This window comes from Aegilops tauschii, chromosome 3, assembly GCF_002575655.3.
Source record: "Aegilops tauschii subsp. strangulata cultivar AL8/78 chromosome 3, Aet v6.0, whole genome shotgun sequence".
Classification (NCBI taxonomy): domain Eukaryota; kingdom Viridiplantae; phylum Streptophyta; class Magnoliopsida; order Poales; family Poaceae; genus Aegilops; species Aegilops tauschii.
Window position 1 is genome coordinate 576931175 of NC_053037.3, and position 22956 is coordinate 576954130.

Sequence of the window (22956 nt, forward strand, 5' to 3'; positions counted from 1 at the left end):
GACGTTCCAACTCGAACATAAAAACACTCTTAATGATCTAATTACTTATTATAACAAAACCTCACGACTAAAAAATAAGTAAGAAAAATTGGTATAAATATTTAATTAACTTCGATGGGGGAGAGGGGCATACACGAAAATTAACATAGCAGAGGAGAAGTGACGAGGGAGACGCCTGGATGAAACATCTATGATGACCACCCCAACATCCTCACTGCCTAGAGCGAAAGGGCCACCGCTAGCGATGACACTATCACCTGGTACTATCTACACTGTAGTCGGATAGGAATTGCCAATATCTCCTTCAAATACCCACCTCCACCGCCCAAAGCCACAACAACCAATTCCCAAACCAACATGAGCCGATCAAGGCATGGAGGAAAGCGACGAAGAAAGGAAGGTGCCCACAGCTCTAGCCCCCCTGCCTCTCCCGCCTCGATGGACGCCGGACACCTGGAGCTCCTCGGGGTGCTCTGCCTCTGGGTGAGGGGTCTCGCCCCGTGGATGCTCCCCCACTACTTCCTCTTGATTGTCAATGTCTACAACTACCATCTGCAAAAAACTTCTGGTGACATACCCCTCTACGACCCCGGCGGACGGGAGCTTGGCCCTGTACTTCATCAATGTGGTCCGCCCCAAGACAGTAACCGACTCGAGGAAGAAAAGAGTTGTCCCCGGAGGCACTTGGAAATCTGAGTGCTGCCCGCTGCCGCTCGTCCCCGAGGGAACTCGGTATGCGTTCTCCTTCACTGTGTTGGGAACGCGGGGAGAGGAAATTCGGCAAGGGTACATAATCCAGGAACTCAGCCTTAACGGCGAAGAGGGAAAACTCGACGGCGGCAACGACATGGCGATATCCAAAATATATCCGAGCCCCTGTGGCGACAAGGCCAAGCCCATATCAAAACTCGTCTGTGCGTCATCAAGAAAGAAGAGGAGGATCCTTGACCCTGCCTATTCGGCCCTATCCCCCGCACTAGCTCTCCGACTCGTGATCTCCAGTCTGGCTCACCAGGTTCCCTCCCCTGCAGCTCCTCCCCGCCTAGGGGGCCTCCACCTCCTTCACGCCTCCTCTCGGCCAGGGTGCCGCCTCGACCTCCTCCATGCCTCTTCTCGGCCAGGGTGACGCCTCGACCTCCTCCATACCTCCACTCGGCCATGCCAGACGGTTTCTTATTCTGGAGATAGCCCACTTTCCGCTTGTAGGGGAGGATTTCTTGCCTCAGAAAATATTCAGGGCTTCGGAGGTTGTTTGTACAAGAAGAGTGCATGTTGACTACGACGACATCGTTCTGCTGCAGAAGAAGAAGAGGCTACCAGCAGGTTGGGACTGTTGGTGTTCCAGTCTTCCCTGCTTTGTTTGTTACAAAGTGATGATCAGCTAGTTATTGTTTGTTGCATACTTGGAATTTTTCTGTTCCTTTTCATTAATTGATAATTTCCCATAAAAAGTGTCATTCTGGGATAATGCATGCGTTTAGGCTTTTCACTGGTGCTTTTATTTCTGCAGATATGTGAAGCTTAGAGAGCATCTCAAGCCCTGGTGTGCATACCAATCACCTAGCATTCACCTACGAGCAGATGAACGCGGCGACATCGGGTTTCCCACGAGATAACTTCCTGTGAGAGGGTCGGTTCGCAAAGGTTTATAAAGGTGTGCTGGACAGCGAAGAGGTTGGTTCATGTGTTGATCTATGAGCAGTTCAATGATTGCAGTCATGTTCGATGCTTTAGCAGTCATGTTCAATGACTGGGATTCTAGGATAGACATATTTGTTTAAGAGTATATGACACACAGCTGTATGAGAAATCCAGTTGTTAACCAATGGAAAAAACGGGTTTATGCTCAACGCTTGCCATTGCAATCAAACCTTTTACCGGATAGTATTTCCAAGATGTATGATCGACACGATTCACAGAGTTCAGTGATAGTTCCAGTATCAATATGACTACTGGTTGTAGTAGAGTAGCAGGCCAACCAAAGGATGACAGCCCTTGATTGGTGATAGCAGACATCATGTCATCAGTGAGACAAGGGTGACCTTAGAGGAGTATAGCTCCACAAAAATTACCAACAATTATGCCTCAAGCTATATGTCTGAATTTCCATTCAACGAATTGTGTGGCAACCTTTTTTTAGGGCTTAAATCTCTAGCTTATAAATTCATTGTGTAACACCTGTTTTGAATGTAGCGACTTTCACTATTCTATAGGGGCTAGTGCTACAGGTATAATCACGTTTGCAGTGATAAAGCGAATGTATTAAACTAGGAAGATATTTTCTTGCTAAAATGTTAGTCATATGAACGACTGTGTGATGAGAAGTTAAATGTGACGCCCTCGATTCAATCGTACACTAATCATACATGCAAATGTGTACGATCAACATCAAGGACTCACGGGAAGATATGACAACACAACTCTAGACACAAATTAAAATAATACAAGCTTTATATTACAAGCCAGGGGCCTCGAGGGCTCGAATCCATAAGCTCGAAAACACAAGAGTCAGCAGAAGCAACAATATCTGAGTACAAACGTGAGCTAGACAAGTTTGCCTTAAGAAGGCTAGCACAAAAGCAACATCGATCGAAAAGGCAAGGCCTCCTGCCTGGGAGCCTCCTAACTACTCCTGGTTGTCAGCGGTCTCCACGTAGTAGTAGGCATCAACGGTGGCATCTGGCTCCTGGGCTCGGACATCTGGTTGCAGCAACAGGAAAGATGAAGAAAGGGGGGAAAAGGGGTAGCAAAGCAACCGTGAGTACTCATCCAAAGTACTCGCAAGCAAGGATCTACACTACATATGCAACATTATCAAAGGAAGGCTGTATATGTGGACTGGGCTGCAGAAATGCCAGAATAGAGGGGATAACCTAATCCTATCGAAGACTAGCATCTTCTGAAAACCACCATCTTGCAGCAATAGGAGGGAGTAGAGTAGCATAAAGTAAAGTAGTAGTAGTGTTATCAACCTCGGTCAGAGATCCTTTCTCGACTCCCTGCGAGAAAGCAATCCCAGAGCCATACTGTCCAAGTGTCATCACAATCCAATTCTCATCACCATCCAGTTCTCATCACAAGTATCCTGTTCTAGTTGTATCGATCGGGATACAACTCCAAGTGTCCGTTACCGTAGGACAGGCTATCGATAGATGTTTTCTTCCCTGCAGGGGTGCACCAACGTAGCCACCACACTCGATTAACTCCGGCAGGACACACTTTCCTGGGTCATGCCCGGCCTCGGCCAAACAATACGCCGCAACCCGACCTAGGCTTAATAGAGAGGTCAGCACGCTGGACTAAACCTATGCCCCCAGGGGTCATGCGCCATCTCCCCGGGAACTCCTGCACGTTGCGTACGCGGCCGGTGAGCAGACCTAGCTACCTCCTTCAACAAGGCAGGTGCTTACGCAGTCCAACCGGGCGCGCGCCGCTCAGTCGCTAACGTCTATTAAGCTTCGGCTGATGCATACGACGCAGAACGCCCATACGATGCCCACGTGATGGTTAGTGCTATCAGGCCAGAGGCCCCTCGAATCAAATATCCAAATCGTAGTGGATTAGGAGCACGCAGTAACAAGCAGAGACTAACAAAAGATGTGACCCCGTTGCCCCGTCTCGAGGACTTGCGGCAAGGGCTAGGAATGCCCGGCCACGCCTCGTAATTATCTCGCGGGCACCCTCCAGGTCAACCCGACTCCTCATCACTCGCAAATATGCTCGCGCGGGTACCCCTCAGGGTTGAACCAACTTTAGTAACAGGGTTCAGTGTAAAGTCATAGTAACCATAGTAACTGTGTGTCCAAACATCAAGGGGAAAACCCAAGGAATCACCCCCGGTGAATTCCACTTGATGTAATCATCAAGGTGAACGTAAGAGGAACCACCCCCGAGGTTCACACTTGAGGGGTTGCACGACAGAGTTGTATCGGAAGTGGTTAAGGCGGAATCACCCTCGATGACCACGACCGAATAGCTACACTACACGGTTAACATCAGAAGTGCTGTAGAGGTCTCACCCTCGGCACTCGATAGTAACCCAGTAGTGTCGAGCAACTAAGGGGAAAGTGATGTGCGGTGTCGGGGCCTGGACTTCAATCCCGTTGATCGGGTCTTCGATGATGAAGCAGGGGCAACAAGGACAAGGTGGGGGTCACTGATGGATCACTATCCAACCTATACTAAGCAGTTTAGGATAAGCAGGTAGGTAACAATGAGCAGGTTACAAAAGCAGGCTATGCATCAGAATAGGAGCAAACAATAACAGTAGCAAAATCTAATGCAAGCATGAGAGAATGGAATGGGCGATATCAGGATGATCAAAGGGGGGGAGGGGCTTGCCTGGTTGCACTGGCAAGGAGGGGTCGTCGTCGACGTAGTCGATCACAGGGGCGGCATCGGTCTCAGGGTCTATCGGAGAGAAGAGGGGGAGGAAACAGTAAATATAAGCACACAGATGCAACGCTAAGCATGACATGACGATAAGCAGAACTAGGGTCGGCCTAATGTAGTACTACACGTTGCAGACGGAGGGGATAAACATCCGTGGATGAATTCCCGACGTTAGGTGGATTCCGGACAAAGGAAAAGAGGGGGAAAGTTCCAAGTTGAGCATGCTAGGGGCATGTGACAGATGAACGGACCACGTATCCGGATTCGTTGGATTTTTCTGAGCAACTTTCATGTAGAAAATATTTTCATCGGAGTTACGGTTTAATTACTATGATTTTTGCAAGTTGAAAACATATTCTGGAATTACTTAAATTAACAGAAAAGGAATATGACGTCAGCATGACGTCAGCAATGTGTCAGCATTTGGCTGGCCTGCTGACTGGTCAAACTGACAGGCGGGGCCCACCTGTCAGACTCTCTAGCTTAAACAATGGGTTAAACTAATCTAACAGACTGATTAGAGGGGTGGGCCCCAAGTGTCAGTGACTAACTAACTACTAATTAAATAACAGATTTTAACTAGCAGTTTTATTTATTTATAAAATGTTTTAAACAAGTGAGGCCCACACGTCAGTCTCACTGGGCAGCCCAGTCAGCAGTTGACTGGGTCAACCCAGTCATCTGGGCCATCAGGGCCCACTGGTTAGTGACCCTGGGGCGGGGCCCACTGAGCCACGTCGGCGTCGGCGCCGGAGAGAGCCCCGGTGACCAAAACCGCGGCGGAGCATCGCCGGACTTCGCCGGAAAAACGCTACAGGGCACGGGGAGAGGTGCGGCTAGGCGCGTTCGAACGGGCGTTCGACGCCGCATCCATCTACGGTGGCGGCGCGGCCCGTAACAGGCTGGAACGGCGACGGCGAGAGGCGGGGCGGTCGCCGGAGTTCGGCCGCATTCGGATTTGGCGCTACGGGGCTCGGCAGAGCGCGGAGATGGGTGCTTCGGGTTCGCACGGGCGTGATGAGCATGAACCCGAGCTCGTTTGTGCTCGACGGGCAGCGAGGGCACGGCTACGAGCTCGTCCGCGACGAGGTGTTCGGGCACGGCAAAAGCGGCGGCTGCGGCTACGGGGAGAGGTCGGAGAGAGGGGGAGGCGATGCGGCTGCTCACCGTGAGCCTATAGGTGTGCAATCGTGGGCTCGGGGGAGGCTCGGGGTGGCCGAATTCGACGCCGGCGTTCGTCGGAGCATAGGAGGAAGGAGAGGTCGCCGCACTCGTTGTGCGGGCTCCTGGCTTGGTCCGGTGGTCGAGGAAGACTTCACGGGGCACGACGGCGCTCGGGGACTCGTCGGAGAGGGACGGAGACGGCGGTGGCCGCGTTCAGCACGGCGGACGGTGCAGGGCGCGTCGGCGAGGCGGATCTGGAGGAGGGGGAGGGAGTGTGCGAGGGGATAGGGACTGGCGCGAGTGGGGGGAGGCAGGGCAAGTGGGAGCCGAGGGGGCTGAGGCGTCGGGGCGGTGGAGGCCTTATCCTCTCGCCGGGCATCGCCGGCGAAGTGGTTGGATGGCGACCGCGCCCGCGGTCGCTCGAACAGGAAGGCGAACGGGGGAGGTGGGCTGGCTCGGGTGGGTTAGGTGGGCCGGCACAGGTGGGTTCGGTCCAGGGAGGGGGTACGGTGGCCAGCCGGGCCGGCCAGTTGGCCGAGGCCCAAGGGTAGTGGGGGGTTCTTATTTATTTATTTATTTAACCTTTCCTGTTTTCTTCAGATTAGGGCATCAACCACTTTGCAAAAAAAATGGTTCACCACCAATATTAACAAATGAAAAATTTGCCACAAAATGAACATTTTAGTTTGCATATTTGAGAAGTTTGAATTTTGACTTTAATTTGAATTTGAGATCTGGGCTGGATTAGAATCAAAGTGAGATTAGCAACAGTAACAATGATGAAAAGGCATCATTAGAAGGGGATTACTGTAGCATGATTCTCGGGGTGTTACAAATATCCTCCACTACAAGAAATCTCGTCCCGAGATTTAAGGGGTGGAGTAAGGGGGAAAGACTCGGGAAGGACGGAGCTCAACACAAGATAGTTACCTGGGGACTATCTCAGTGAACGTTGCAAAGAGGCATCTCTCGAGTTGAAATTCCAGGAAGTCATCGATAACAAAGTGAGGTGCAATAAGAAGCTCCAACCGGGTAGGCAATCGTTTGTTGCGTGAAACAAGGGGTGTAAGGGGTTCAGAGAAATGGTAATAAGTATTGCGTCTGATACAAGAATAGATCGCCACTCGGAAGCCGGCTCGGGATTTTCATATGAAGCCAAGCGTGAGAAATAACCTTAGAAACAAGGGTGTACAGGAGAGTCAGGTTTCGATCTTGTGGAACTGTGGGGTATGGGCCCACCATGTGGGTTAAAAGCAGGAAGGCGCTAACATCTTGAACGGTCATGATAGCAAGGCAGGTCAGAGGATAGCCTGTCAGTTATGTTGGCAACAAAGTTTGGTACCAAGGGCGTGGGACGAAGAGAACCATTTTCCTTCTCGTAAGACGAGGCAGACCAATAGGCAAAGTTCTCGTCCATCGGTGGTTACCGGAATGTCATCAACAATAGTAACAGGGTCTTACTGACAGAGTTGTACATCGAGGTGCTTACTTAAGCAGGGATTTATCTCTGCTCAGACAAGTTAGATTACAAGAAAGGTGAAACAAAACAAGGGAAAGGAAAATGTGATTTTTATGATAATCAGACCAATGGAAAGGAAAGGTGTTTATACCCAAGTATTAGAGTGTAACTTTCCCAAGGAAAGGCAGGGCATGATAGGGCTCCAAGTATTAAATCATTTAGACAAAGGGGTAAGGAATTTATGAGGTTTACCCATACAACGTTGTTTGGATAATTGATCAAGAACAGTTAGCGTTGCGCTCCCAATGTTCTTATTGATGTTCGGAGTACCACTGTCATGCTTCGGGATAGCATTGACATGGTCATCAGGTAAAGATCGGACCTTGGGAATACAAAGGATCAATCAGGAATTTTTAGAACATCTCATGCAATTTTATTAGGTAAAAGATGAGAAGGTGGCCGATGGGTTCAGCAGCAATCCATCGACATGTCACAAAGGATGTATTTGCAAAATTATATGAACAAGTTTGTGTTGGGGCGAAGGCATAAATGTTGTCGATGATAACACAAATCATTGAGGGGCAAGCATGGTATTTCTCATCATGAATATTGATATCCTGGAAGATTTCAGAATGTTGATGATGATCACCACAATTGTGGAGAGATTTCATGAAGATGTAATCGATCGGCGATGACATCAAGTCAAAGGAACGATGAAGCAAAAGGTTATTGGAACCACGGGTATGGCACAAACTTGAAATCAAGCTTGTTGTTCAAGGCAAAAAGATATGACGAGGAAAATCGACGTAGGCTTAGCTCATCATCAGAAATTGAGCTCCGGGAAGAAGGACCAGGTAGCACAGTTAAAATTTAGCACGATAATGATATAGCCCATCGGGCTAGGAATGACTTGAAGGATTATTAAACTCATAAGCAACGAAAATTATTTAGAGTTATTGAATCGGAGTGTGGAATCGATTCACTTATCGGCGTTCTCGAGTGACTAACAACTCAAACCCCGGGAAATCTGAAATCGATGAGAAGCAATACCAGATGAAGACTCATAGGAAGCAACACGGTTCTTTGTTGTTCTCGAGGTACCGGAGGGTAATACTCGAAGGAAGATCAAAATAGAGGTTGCGGAGATGCATTGATCTGTAGAAGACAAGTGGTTTAACTTGTCCGAGAAATGGAATCAGAGGGGAACAATCGTGGTCAGAGCCACGGTTGCAAAGGACCAAACATAGATACCGTATGAACTTATAATAAGGGGATTATTATATCACAAGAAACTTCCATGATAAGATCCACATTAGGTCCATGGGCATGAGCACATAGTTCAAGGTCGACTCCCACTTCTCCAATGCATAACCTTTCATTCACTTCTCGCGTTCAATGAAGTTGTAGTGTTGAAATGTTATCTGGCAAAACACCAGAAGAGTATGACTCGTGAAAACTCTCGAGTTCACATGGATTAAGGAAGGCATAGGTTCAACCCATAGGGCCATCTTGGGAACATATACCACAAACTCCACGAGTAAAATAACACAAGCTCGAAGGAAGAGCCTGGTTGAGAAGGCAGAGGATACAATTTACCAAAGGCATTATGTATCTGAGGAAAGGCTCCAAAAGGTTATTGAATATGAAGGACGTTGTCAGATAAAATCCAACAAAGGATCTGGCGGTCCACATAGGATCTAATGTGAGTATCGGTACTCAACCAGAAGAAGAAAGAATGCAAAGGATTCGGATTATAGAAACATGTGAATAATTCGATGCTTAAATGCAAAGGAATTATGAGTTCCAAATCAAGGGATCGGAATCAGACGCTCTGATTAAGGATGGATAAGTTGAATAGGCTTAGATCGACAATCAATCAAGGTTTGATTTGCCGAGAAACAGCTCATGTCGAGAGTGGAGTATGAGCCAGAAGGATAAATAATTACCAGGGAATAACTAATGAATGTGTGCATTAACACACATGTCGAATCAATAGGAAAGGAATGACAATCTCAAAGGAGTTTAATGAATACTGTTAGACATATGGTATTAACCGTAATGCAAGACGATAAGGAAGAACAGGAGCAATAGGATACTAAGGATTATCGGAAGATCGAATTGCATTTGAAGAATTTGGTGAGACATATTATCAACTGGGGATGAACGAATCCCCGATAAGTGTGAGGAATTGTTCGTAGGGTTATTCAGGCGGAAAAGAGCTGCAAGGCAGTCGGAAAAAGGATTCTCGAAAGTCGGAGGATACTTTCGGGTATCTTGTAATAACAAGAACAAATAGGGATGGAAGTATGAACGGCGAGGGTACGCAGTTATCCATAAGGATTCAACGGTGTTAAGGGATTGCAAAAGAAATGAACACGAGTACTCGGGAGTAGATCAGAGAGTATCTTTGAAGTCTTCTGGTGAAGTAGGCAACCATCCGAAATGAAGGGGCTCTCCGAGGAAAGTTGTTACGAGAACCTAATGTAGTTAGTAAATTCATTTAACCCGAATAGAAGAGAGAATAGATTCCCAGAGTATAGACGAGGAGTAAAAGATCCTAATACCACCCAATGGCGATGCGGGCCCGCAAGCACTACAAAAAAATACACTTCCATAATGATACGTGTTTGTCACAGTAGGTCGCGTTTTTTGTCATGCATGTACATCCATGACGATTTTATGACAGAATCAAGATAGTCATACCTGTGCTGTCGTAGAAGTGTTCCATGACATTACCAAAATTATCATCACGGAAGTGTCCACTTCCATGACGATAAATCGCGCGTCACAGAAGTGCTTTCGTCAAGGGTGACCGACACGTGGCATCCACCGTAACGGAACGCCGTTAAGCTATCGGGTCGGGTTTTGGATCCGATAACCCGTTAACAGCCCCGACCAATGGGGATTTTCCACGTGTAAAATCATCATTGGCTGGAGGAAACACGTGTCGGCTGACCGTTGGGACAAATGTCATCCGCTCATTGGACCGAAGGCGCCTATGATACGGCGACACGTGGCATGGCCCAATGGAGGCACATTCCTGTGAAAAGGCCGGCCCGTTTGACTTGGTCAAAAGGTGGCGGGCTGGCCCACGGAAATCCTGTTAACGGCCTGTTCGCATATAGCCCATTTACAGCCCGCTAACCCAGGGCCCGTTACGCCCTATCCGAATTAGGCCCAGTAGCGTCATCTGGGCCGTCCAATATGATTCAGCCTGTTTTAACTTCCGGCCCATGTGTGGCCCATGACTTCTTTCGGCCCATATGAGGACGTTTGTAACTCTTGGCCCATTAACGGCCCGTGGTGAAACTGGCCCGTAATGAACAGTGTATCACTTTATACCCATTAACGGCCCGTTATTCCATTGGGCCGTTTCCAGCCCAAGTTATCTTTCGGCCTTCTCAGGGCCCATTGATTCTTGGGCTCATTTGCAGCATTCGGTTACATACGGCCCGTTACTGTCATTTTCTGCTTGTGGGCCAAATTCAGCCCGTCGTTACAGTCGGCCCGTTTGCGGACCATTAATACGTTGGGCCGTTTTCATGTCAAAAAAACCCGTTGGGCTGTTTTCATCGAGTTATCAAATACGGCCTATTAACGGCCCGTTATGGTCCACGAATAGTACAACCCATGATTGGCGAAATGATGATACGCCCCGTAGAAGGCCCATGGATCCTACGGCCCGTATGAGGCCCATGGATAGTACGGCACGTAGAAGGACCATGGATCGTACGGCCCGTAGAAGGCCCATGGACCCTACGGCCCGTAGAAGGCCCATGGACCCTAAGGCCCGTATAGAAGGCCGATGGATCCTATGGCCGGACAAAGGCCCATGGATCATACGGCCTGCAGGAGGCCCATGGTTACAACAGTCCGTGTGTTGCCATGATTATTTTGGCCTAGTTACCAAAAATAGGCTATTGTGGCCACTAGAAAAAAACAAAAAAAGAACTGCAGTGACTACAAGCAAACAACTAAACAAGACAATAAGGAAATAAATAAGCAAGCAATTAACGCTATCCTATTACCGCTATTACACATATTACATCCACTGGGCATCAAAGTTCGCCACCAGTGCAAATATAGGGAACAAAGCAGTACATTACATACACTGGCCGTCAAAATTGGCCACCAGTGCAAATAAACGCGGCAGCAAAACAAGAGCATAACTGAAACAACTTCAGAAGAGCTCAAGAAACGTTATCCTGGGTATCCACCATGCTGGCAATAAGCTTAGCAAGCTGATTAGCTTTTTCCTATTTGGCGCTAAAATCCTCCAACGCTTGCTGTTGCACCAGAAAGTATGCATCTGAATGCTCCAGGGACTTCCGCAGTCCTTCCGCTTCTTGTCGCAGCACAGTCGATCGATGTCTTTCAGCTTGTAGTTGAGACTCAAGAAACCGAACTGATTCAGACAGTGAGTTTGAATAGCTTGTGCAAGCGGTAGTGGCCAGTAACTCGAACACTAAACCAAGACAGGACTTTGGGGTTGTGTCCCTGTCTTCAAGATAGTCTTCCTTAGCTGTTTTATCAGCTTTGTTGGAGACCAACAAGGATGTGTCACTATCCCGAACCTTATCTGCATTACTTCCTTTACCATTGCTTAATAAGGCACTCTTCCCCAATATTCTGTCAGCATTCTAAAAGAAGAAACAAGCAGACACATAACAAGTTTAGCATGTACTAGTATATGAAACTCATTTCGGTGAACCAGTTCATTAGTAAGGTGGACAGGATTAAACTACCAAGTCTTCTATTGCCAAGTACTAGTACATAATAAAAGCATCAAACAAACATATATCTATGTCCTATGGTCACTGCATTGTCTTGCCAAATCAAAATAGAGACACGGTTCAAATCATATCAGTTCAAGACAAAGCAACAGTGAAAGAATACAAAGCATGGGAAACTACACGGCACAACAAGATTTCAGATGGGTACCACGGGTCTACATGTACAACAACACTATTGGCTCTGTTGTGATGCTAGTAATGTGCATGATATGAAAGTCAAGTGTATACACAATTGAAATTGAAATCAACAGAGCTATTGATAAGAGCAAACCTGTTAAAGAAACATGCGTGAACATACCTGATGTGCCATTGGAGTTTCGATTGGATCCTTCAATTTAAAAATAAGTTTGTATGAGTAAATATAGTGATACAAGAGCAAAGCAATCATAGTTTAAAAAGGCGTGCCTAAGCGAGCGCTTAAGCGCGCCTAGGCTCTAGGCGTTGGCAAAACGCATTGCGCATAACTACGCATAATCTGTGCATAACTGCGCATAAGCGTGCGCTTTGGTCAGTAAAGCGCAAGGCGGTGGCAAAACACACAATTAACGCCTAGCGCTTTTTTGAACTATGATATCAATGGAATCTTAAATTAGAACAGTTGTTCTTCATGTTTAGGCACTTGTTCTACATGAACAGAGTACAGTAAGACGCAAGAATATAATACTTAAAAATAGAAAATGAGCTCATAGACCTTACCACATTCTTGGTTCGGGACCAGTACAAAGCAAGGTGTTCACAGTCATCGTCCAGTAAATGTGTCTCAGGAGAACGTAAGGGAATTTGATGAGTTTCTTTGCCGGTGAAGTACGTTTTCTTCAGGCAATTCCAATACTGCCACCAAGCATTCTTGAAGATAGCAGAGGTATTAGCACAGGTTACCTCATCCTGAGTTTCCAAATCGGTCCTTCTCTACAGAGAAAAATGGGAAAATTTGCTGTATTATAACCATCATGGAGGTAGGATGTATGGGACGAAGCAAAGTAATTGTCATGAATAACATTACTTACACATAACTCCTGGACAAACACCTGCAATTGGCATTTTCCTTCATCTTCAGTATAATATTTCCAAGATGGGAAGATACGCACATACGATTTAACAACATCAAATGCGATAGATGCTAAACTACGACTAGCTGGTTGTGCTTCCTCCACAGGAATAGGCGTACTAACTGGTGGAGTTGGGGTTCGCCGTGATAGTACTGGCCCTTTGGGCACTGGAGCTGCCTTACTAACTGCTCTTGTTTGGGAGCTCTGTGGTGGAGATGGTGCTGTGTCAATAGGAACTGGGTTACTATCGGCTGGGGTTGGTGTTAGATTGGGTGAAGCTGGTTCTCTGTCCATCGCAGTAGGGGTACAATCTGCGAGAGTTTGGGTTATGTGTGGTAGGGCTGGTTCTTGTGCATGTACAACCGGGGTGCTATCTCCACCAAGAGGTAGCACTGTTTTATTTGAAGACCGTGTTTTAGTCCGCTAGATACTGGCGTCACCCACTCCAATTCAAATGGCTGATAAACAGGAAACATAGTTGAATGTACATACATTGTATGAGAGACAGATGCAATATATAGTGTGGAAAAAAGAGGGCATGAAATAGTTGACATGTATATTGTTTAACTAAAACGGATAGCATGACATAATTTCACATATATGATGTCTATCTAAACTGGATAGCATAGCATAACATAATTCAAAGATATGATGAATAACTAAAGAGGATCGCATGACATAATTCACCTACATGTTATCTAAGTAATCAGGATCACATCATTTAATTCACATATGTGATTTATATGCTAAACAGAGGGCATTCGATATGATGTCTAAACTAAGAACATGGTGTTGAATATTGTGTATATGATGTCTAAACTATGCAATGCAAGACACCGTATGCATGATATGAGCAGTATAACCGTGCCAAGTTAGAGCATACACCTCAATGGGGGAACAGGACTGGTCATCTGTCTCTGAATCCATCTCTGAGGAGCTATCGGGACCCAACAAGAGATCTGCTTCGACAGGTAGCACTGTCTGCTCTGAAGGCCTTGTTTTCACTCCAGATTTTTCCATCTCCCACCCAAATGGCTGATTCACAGGAAGAGTAGTTTAATGTACAAACATTGTCGACAAATGGAAATGTAATGAAGAAAAGGATGGGCAAGATATCATTCAAATATATGATGCCTGGTTAAACAGGATGGCATTGCACATTTCACATATATTATGGCTGGCTAAAAGACATGAGACTGCATAATTCCCATATATGATATAGAAACTAAACAGGTGGCATTACAGAACATGTCTAAACTAAGCAGATGACATATATGATGTCAAAAGTAGGCGCTGCAAGGCAACATATGCATGATATGACTAACATCATCATGCCAAGGTAGAGCAAACACCTTGGGGGGTAAATAGGAGTGGTCAGCGGCGTCTGAATCCACCTCAGAACAGGTATCTTCCTCTGGATTACAATCTAGAGAGGGGTGGGGAGGGTTTGCCATTGAACGCACCATGGAGCAATGTCTGCATGACATTGTATTGCCGCGCAAAACTCTTCTCTTTTTCTCTACATGTTCAGCATGACTGTGTACAATATCTGACATGCATACGAAAAAATATGGTGAGATTATGTAAGGAGAGCATGCAGAAATTTAGAGTGATGGTAACAACCAGTGGATCGACGTTTTTCCGTTGAACCAAAATAGCCCTAATGGATCGACGTGAATGTATAGTAATAAGTGATGCAACAAGTGTACAACCTCTTTACCGTAGCCGTGTCGACCTCAGCATCATTGGGTTGGTCGCTGAAGCAGTTGAGGCAGAGATGGCTGTCGGAGGTGTGGAGGAAGATCTGAGGAATCTGCAGAGATGGCTGTGATGGATCGTTCTGTCGTTGGAGCAGCTCCGGTGAGCCGTAAGACGTCAAGGCTGAAGCAGCACAAGACAGGCATCGTAAATCTCAAGTGGGATTCTAATAGCATCTCCAATAGATGATGTAAAATGGATGTAAAATTAACATCACCAAAAACCACCTGACTACAACACATGAGGTAAAAACTGTTGACTCTGAACTTAACTGTCAAAACTGAAATTTACTATGGAATCTGAATGCTACTGTCGAAACTGAACGCAATGGTAGCAGAGAGGCACTTGACAAGTAGTTTAGGGAGGGCCTGCAGTTCATCTTCAACCTGCACCCCCCTGAGCAGCCAGCCACCATCGGCCGAACCGCCGGCCCCAGCGCCGCCTCGCCGCCCCGAAACAACTCGCCACCGCCGCCCGGCCAGCCCTCTAGGCCCCCGCCCCCACCCTGAACCCTAAGATAGATAGTGGGGTACCTCTCCAGCGAGCCCCCGTCCCCGCTGCGGGTGGTTCTTCCTTAACTCCGGCGAGCCCCCCAACCCCTGAAAATCGACTAAAGTGTGGCTTAATCGGAGCAGAGCAGCAGCCCGAGCCAGGGGAGAGCAGCAGCAGCAGCTGGGCGAGCGAGCGATCGAGCGAGAGCCGGAGCAGCAGCCGCAGCGCAAGCGAGCGAGCAAGAGCCGGAGCAGCAGCAGCAGATCCGGCTGGTATGGACGCCGCCGCCGAAGGGGCCTCGCACTGGGGGAGAGCCGCCATGGAGATGTCGCCCGCGGCGCCGGCTTCAAGGTAGCCGCTCCATGGGGGTGCGGGATGGAGCACCGTCGTTGCCGGGAGGTCAAGTTAAGGAGAAGGTGCGATGCGATGAGTGTACAACCTCTTTGGTGGCGCCGAGTAGGCCTCGGCTTCGTCCGAGGAGTCGGTAAGGAACTGAGGATGCTGCGGTTCCGGTGGAGCAGGTTAAGGCAGCGTTGTGGGGATGGAGCAGCTGCGATAGACGAGGCGATCGTCGGAGCAGCTCCTTGGAGGTGGAGGACGGGGCGGCTGAACCGGCGGGACGGCGAGATGGACGACGGATCCTCATCTGGGGAGGTGGACGAGGGACGTCGAGCTGTTGCGGTGGACGACGTCGTCGGGGAAGAGGCGCCGGCTGGGCAGCAGTGACGTGGCGGAAGGAGGAGGGTGGGGTTTCGCGGCTGGAGCGGAGAGGTTATGGCGGCCTGGGATTTCGAATGGCGAAAAGGGGGCGATGGGAGGTGGTGAAGCATGACTTAGGGACGCGCTTGTCCAAAATATAGGGTGTGTTACAAAAGTACCCCCCACCGATTTGAACTAGCGGCCCTTTCGGCTCAGGGTTAGAAGGGGGATTTCGCGTGTCGGGATTTGGCAGCTGGAGGGAGTTTTCGCGCGCGTTGTAATTTCGGGATAGCAAGGCGCAGGTTGTGAAGGTGCCAGTTTTGGGAGCACAATATCTGAATTTTCGGGATATAACAAGACGCAGGTTGAATTTTAGGGACAAGCCTAACATGTAGTAATATTGTACTTGTACGTACCAAATCAATTCACACTTCCCTCAACCAAAAAGAAAACGAAAAAAATAAAACTATTCACACCACACAAAGAGAGAGTCTTGCCCCGTTTTACTATACAAATGCTATTCAAAGCTACTCCCTCCTTCCATCTATATAGGGCCTAATGCGTTTTTTGATGCTAACTTTGACCAAATATGAGCAATGATATATGACATGCAACTTACACAAAGAACACCGTTAAATTCGTCTGTGAAAGGTTCTTTCAATGATATAATTTTCACATTGTGCATGTCATGTACTATTAATCTTGTCAATAGTCAAAGGCGGTCTTAAAAATCTCATTACGCCCTATATAGATGGAAGGAGGGAGTATGAATCCATGTTATGTCTGATTAAATTTTTTCGCTTGCTGTATAATGCATGTAACCTACTCATACCAACATTTTAGTGCATTCCAAATGTCTATACTACCGCTGCAATTCGAACTAAATTTGAATTCGTGTCTATATTTCAATAAGAATCTATACAATCATGATTGTTGCCAACTTCAACCATCATAGTTTCCTTGCTATCCGCCAGATATAAATCGGACGGCCTATAATGCAGGATGGCAGGCACACCATCATCAACAACTCCGTTTTTTATAAGAGTAGAGATAAAATATATTAAATGTAGTATAACATGTTCATAACCACACCATGTGTATCACCGTTATATATATTCACACATGCCTCGGTTTGAAACACTATGATAAATTCTTCAAATATCCGAATTCGCTTTTTATAATGAAGTATATATGGTCTCTATTCGTCTTTTACACCCACACAACCCTCTTATCTTTGTAGCTAGCGCTAACTTTCTCTTGTGCATGCACACGCCCGCATCCCTCTCACCCTCCCTCAGCATTCTCTAGCTCCATCGCGCAAATTCGTCTTTTCACTTTAGGTCGTTCACCCACGGTGTGTGTAGGCCCCCCAGCTCCTTCTTTACGGCACACATCGATCGATATGCCTCTCTAGCCAGGTGTGCCTAGCACAAACACAAGCTTGCCCTCTTCTCTTGTCACCGTCCATGCCTCACTCCCACCACTCTTTTCATCGTTCTCGTACTCGCACACTCGTCCCCCTTCGATATAGTATGCCTCTCGTACCACCTCCTACATGCATCCCTCTCTCTCTATCCTTCTCCTCGTGCCTCATTTGCTTCTAACACACACATGCATGTATACCGATTGATCTCCCAACATATACCTAGATCGACTTTAACTACCCCCCCATCGATCGACGTACCTCACAAGTTATGTCTCTCCTTTCTCTAACAAAGGGCGATTGATCTTCCTATGTAGTTACCTCTGCTTACCACAGCCACATGGTCCCCCCTCATCATTCGTGCATGCCTCCTGACCCTTCTCTCACACGCACGTGCACAGACAACAAGCAGCCATCTCCTCTCTTATTGATATTGCGGGTGTGCCCTCCGTTTGTCTAGCAAGCCTATCCCACCATTTGTTAGAGGCAACTCCACTACCACCCCCTCCAACACTCTAGCTCTGTCTCTCTCCCAACCTTATTCCTCTCCTGCACATATGCATGGATGCCGATCGATCTCCCTTAATACATGAGGTAGATCGATCTCCTTAATACATGAGGTAGGCCTCTCTCCTCCTCCACACATATACCAGCCATTGTACCTCTATAGTTAATTGGGCCTCCCTCTTCCCCCACCACACACCGATAGTCGAGCGCTGCAGGTAGGTATCCATGCCAAAGAGACAAACTGCACATGTCCCATCTCACGTTCCAGTAGGCCAGCCACTCTATATCTTTGACGTGGGCACACACAAATTCGATGGCACTCTTTATCGATCGCGCGTGCACACACACACATCATCCCTCTCTTCGATTCTATGGACACCTCAAGCCGATGATACCTCCACTCTCTTCTCGTGGATCGCCCCCTCTATATATATGTTATATCCAGGACTCTATTTCACACACATTGCATATGTTACATTTTTGATTGACCCCCCCCCCCCCAAAAACTTTCAAGAACCCACACACTATATCTCTCTAGGTTTGTATCTCTCTCACACAACCCCACGTAGGTGGTGTACGTATACAAGAAGAGAATAGGTGCACCGTGCACATACTCACGCTTCGTGCCCAGCCACACCCGCGCAGGTACACAGTGGAGCTCATTTCTTTACGAAATGGCAACCCACGTGCTAATTTGAACGCGTGTAGCGGTTGTTTACCTAGGGAGGTCGTGTACCACGCGTGCACGAAACAAAGTTTGACTTGACGCGTTGCCGCGTTATTTTTAAATAAAGTTATAGCGCTCAATGGCACGTACACAGAATATAAAACGATTTTTATGGAGAAAAAGGTAGTCCGCTCACTATATACAATGGAGCCTGCCTGCCTGGTTTGTCGCTCTTCAGAGTATCTCACACAAGGCTGCGGTGGCCTCTCTCTCTCTCTCACCGTTGGTCACTGATCCGGCCGCATCCCGTCCGCCAAGAGAAAGGGAGTGCGGTGGCCTCTCTCTCTCACTGTCGGTCACTGATCCGGCCGGATCCCATCCGCCGGGGGAAAGGGAGGAAGTGCATCATTTCTCCGTTTGACGGCACCGAGGCAGCACGTCCTGATCTGCGGTACACGCCGTTCTCTCTGACCAAGCTCCGGCACGGCAGGGCCTACGCCACCTGCTCGCAGATTCCGCCTGCCGCCGCTCACCTAGTTATATCCTGACGACCTCCAGGTATCCCCTCCGGCCTTGCTCCACTGCCCGTCTTCCCACGTCGCTGCATGTGGATCTTCCATAGTTCTTTGCCCAAAATGTAGCTCGTCCGGCGTACTTTCCATATTGCATTCCCGTCCTCACACCGTTTTAGACAAACACAACCTTGTTGTTATCTTCCCTTAGGACAAGGAATATGCTTCTTTTTTGTCGTCGCATGTGTCATCATTTGTTATTGGCTAGTAATTGTTTCCTTTCTACTCGTTGCTATTGCGACCTTTTGGTGAACTGCACAAATCACTTTTTTCTTAAGAGTGTTTTGTGCAGTTGTACTAAAATGTCACACGGGGAACGTCTCTACATTTCAGTGCGACTGCATAAAGGGAGATTGGTTTTGCTCTATCCTCCTCATCCAACTCCGAGCCTAATCTTCTCCAACTAGTTAGTCTTAAGAGAGACTGCAAAGGTGACCGGCTCCTATTTATGTGTTTATTGTTTCATCAGCAGTCCTCTATTATCGTAATCACACTTAATATCTTTGGAACAGGGACGCTCAGCTCTATTTTAGTGGAACTGCACAAAATGATCGGAATGTTGCATGCTCCAGACAGCTACTTTTTCCCAACATGCCTTGTTGATTTAGAAAGAGCTGGGGGCACGTTGCGGCCAATGAAAGCATGGATCAATTTTAATTTAACACCTTCTCACAACTCTGTCTTCAGTTGTGATGTAATTATTAGCTCTGATCTGCTAATAATTGACATGCATTAGCAAGGAAGTTAGTTTTTTATTGTTTCCGAAAGAGCATCGATGGCAAGACATGCGAAACAAAAGCTGAAAGCTCACACCATTGTACAATTTCATGTCGCTGGAAAATTATTTGTATAGTACGTCAATTATGTAAACAAATGATGAAAGCTTGATAGCATTGCCAGAAGCCTCTTCATCATCCGGGTCCATGTGCCATGCACAAAATTATACTCCTTCGTTCCTAAATATTTGTCTTTTTACAAATTTCAAACGGGCATATTTTAGAGTGTAGATTCACTCATTTTGCTTCGTATGTGTACTCCCTCCATTCCTAAATATTTTATTCGTCTTTCTAGAGATTTCAACAAGTGACTACATACGGAGCAAAATGAGTGAATCTACACTCTAAAATATGTCTATATACATCCGTATGTGCCAGTCCATTTGAAATCTCTAAAAAGACAAATATTTGAGTAGTCACTCGTTGAAATCTCCAGAAAGACAAATACTCCGGAGTATATTTAAGAACCGAGGGGGTAGTGCACAACCGCATGGGAGACTCAGCCTGGTCGTTGCGCCACATTAATAGTGAGTAATGAGCAGTCAAATCATAAGCCCCACCTTTCCCACTATAAGTTGCTCTGAAGAAGCAACCATCAATACGCTCTTCTTTGAATCCGCTCATACTACTCCATCCGTCACTGTTTATATAACGTGCTTCAGAAAAAAGAAAAAAAATCCATGGGACCAAGGCGACTAGCGATCGGCCTGAAAATAGCATTGGTAGTTATAGCACGGCGTCTATTACTAGAGGGAATAATGCGTACACACATGCATGCAGTGCTTCCACCCCGGGTACACACATGCATGCACTTACTCCACTCCGTAGTAGTACAGTACATGGAGAGAAAATTGTGGACTTGATTGCGGTTACCACGCCCTAATTAATTGAGCATTAAACCAAACGCGTCTAAAGTTTCTCTGGTGGTGGAAATGCATTGAGAGAAATGCATCATAATGAAGCGCGCCCTGTAAACTGTGACGGAGGGAGGAGTAGTATGAAGGTGCAAAACCAAGTACGGGTATGGCCAGTCGGTCAACGCACCTCCTCTTGGCATATCACTAACATGTGGGACAGGAGTGTGAGCAAACCGATCTCAATTGACGGCAAAGAGCCAACCCGCCGTTCCTTGAGAGAGACGAGGAGCGAGAACACACAGACGGGTTCGCACAGAGGCCAAGATAAATTCAAGCATGGTTGGTTGATCGATATCATTCATTACATGTTGGGCTGCCATTTTCCGCCCTTCTCCGGAATAAACGTGTACTTTATCAAAGATAAAAAATAAGAGTACAGACGCTCCACCATGCGGTTCTAGTTGTAGTAGTACTCGTACTACTGCGCTTGGCTCTTCGCCTCTTCATGAAGTCGAACAATGATGGTACTCCGCATGTTGGGTACTACAGTGTATGCCTCTGACAATCTGACACCGAATGGACTGATGCATGTCCACCGAGGGTAGGTTGCATTAGTCAAAAGGCGTAAGCGAGCTTCACCTTGTCCTGCAAGCTTCTCCTCGTTCTGCGAGTTGATGGGACACACCAAAAAGTAGTGCTAGTCCATACTCCCTCCTTTCCGGTTAATGTGGCTTAATCTTTTTTGCGGGTAAATGAGAGAGCTTTATTCATATATAAGCATTCTTAGGACGATCAGCCAAGACACTGGTCACTAGGAAGCGAGGTACCCCGCAAAAAAAGAAGTAGGAAGCGACGTGTTTCATCAAGCCAGCTCTCGGCCACATTCAAAGTGCAGCAAGCACGGTTCGCACGAAGATGCGCCGCAAGGTTTGCTGACCTGTTTACATGCTGAATAACAAAAAAAGAGGAAATATTACCGAGCGCTACTATTTGTAACAGGATATGAGCCAGAATTAAGCGAGAATTGTGGCGAGTGTTCCATGCAATCAACTTCCATTATCACATGCGAGAACCCTCGAAGAGAACCAAATGTGTTGAAGATTGCTTTATCACATTTTAAAATTATAATAAGATTGCAGACGCTCCTCCATCCGGTTCCTAGTACTAGTATAGTACGTACCTTCATAGACTATAGTAGTAGTACTAGTAAACTTTGCGCTTGGTTGTTCGCCTATTCGCGAAGTCGAACAATAATAGCACTAGTAGTATAGTGTATGCTTCTGGCAATCTGACACCGAATTAACTGTTGCACATCCACTGCCTGAGCGAGGGAGAGCTTGCATTAGTCAAAAGTTTCTCCTTGTCCTGCAAGCCACCGCGCGCAAGCTTCTCCCATCCTGCAACCTTCTCCTCGTTCGGCAAGTTGACGGGACACAGCAAAGTATTGCTAGTCCATACTTCCTCCTCTCCGGTTAATATGGCTTAATTTCAAACGAGATAAATACACTGTCTGTCACTGTGTATTTGTAAAAATACGGTCAGTGGACTTCATAATACGCTCATTGCGCTCAATATATATATATATATATATATATATATATATATATATATATATATATATATTTTCCAGTGTTTATACGGTCACTAGCTCACCCTGACTGAGTATGTGTGTGCATGCACGTGTAGGTTGAGCACTTGAGCGTGACCGTGTGTGTTCCGTCGTGTGCTCGGACATGCATGCATTAGGGCGCCGCGCGCGTTTTTGCGTCCATGTGTACGTGTGACTGTTGCATACACGTAGGGGGAGTACGTGTAGGGGCCACTAAGGAGCAGTCAAATCACACAGTAAGTTAGTCGGAAGAAGCAACCATCATTTCACTCTTGAATGACACGTACGCAATATAAAATGGTTGATATGGAGAGAAAAAGAAAACCACTATATATACACTAGCAGGAGGCTAAGCTACAAGCCTGCTTGCTTAGGTTGCTCTCTTCACAAGCATAGAACGACGGGCCTGATCCCGCAGCTGGGGGAAGGGAACAATGTTCTGCGTAGACGCGGTCGACATCGGCGAGGGAGAAAACCCATAGTCGGTGCGTCCCAATCGGGGGTTACCGCGGTATGGGCCGATGCCGCGTCCCAACCGCCCTTCTAGCTACAGCCCGACGTCCCAGGTAGTCCATCTTCCTTTTGGAGCCGGCTTGCTCCACTGCCGTAGCTCCATCTCCATGTCGATCTTTCTCTACTTCTACCGGCTTCTTCTTGTGATGAGTTTATGTCTCATGAACTAGTGCCAGTACTATTATTCTAATCACACTTCTTCAATATCTTTGCCATCAGGGATGCT

At 47.1% G+C, this 22956-nt stretch overlaps 1 pseudogene; it reads left to right on the forward strand.

Annotated features, from left to right (window-relative positions):
* Positions 1-438: 438 nt before the first annotated feature.
* Positions 439-22956, forward strand: part of LOC109762235 (probable serine/threonine-protein kinase PBL7) — a 40727-nt pseudogene continuing 18209 nt past the window's right edge.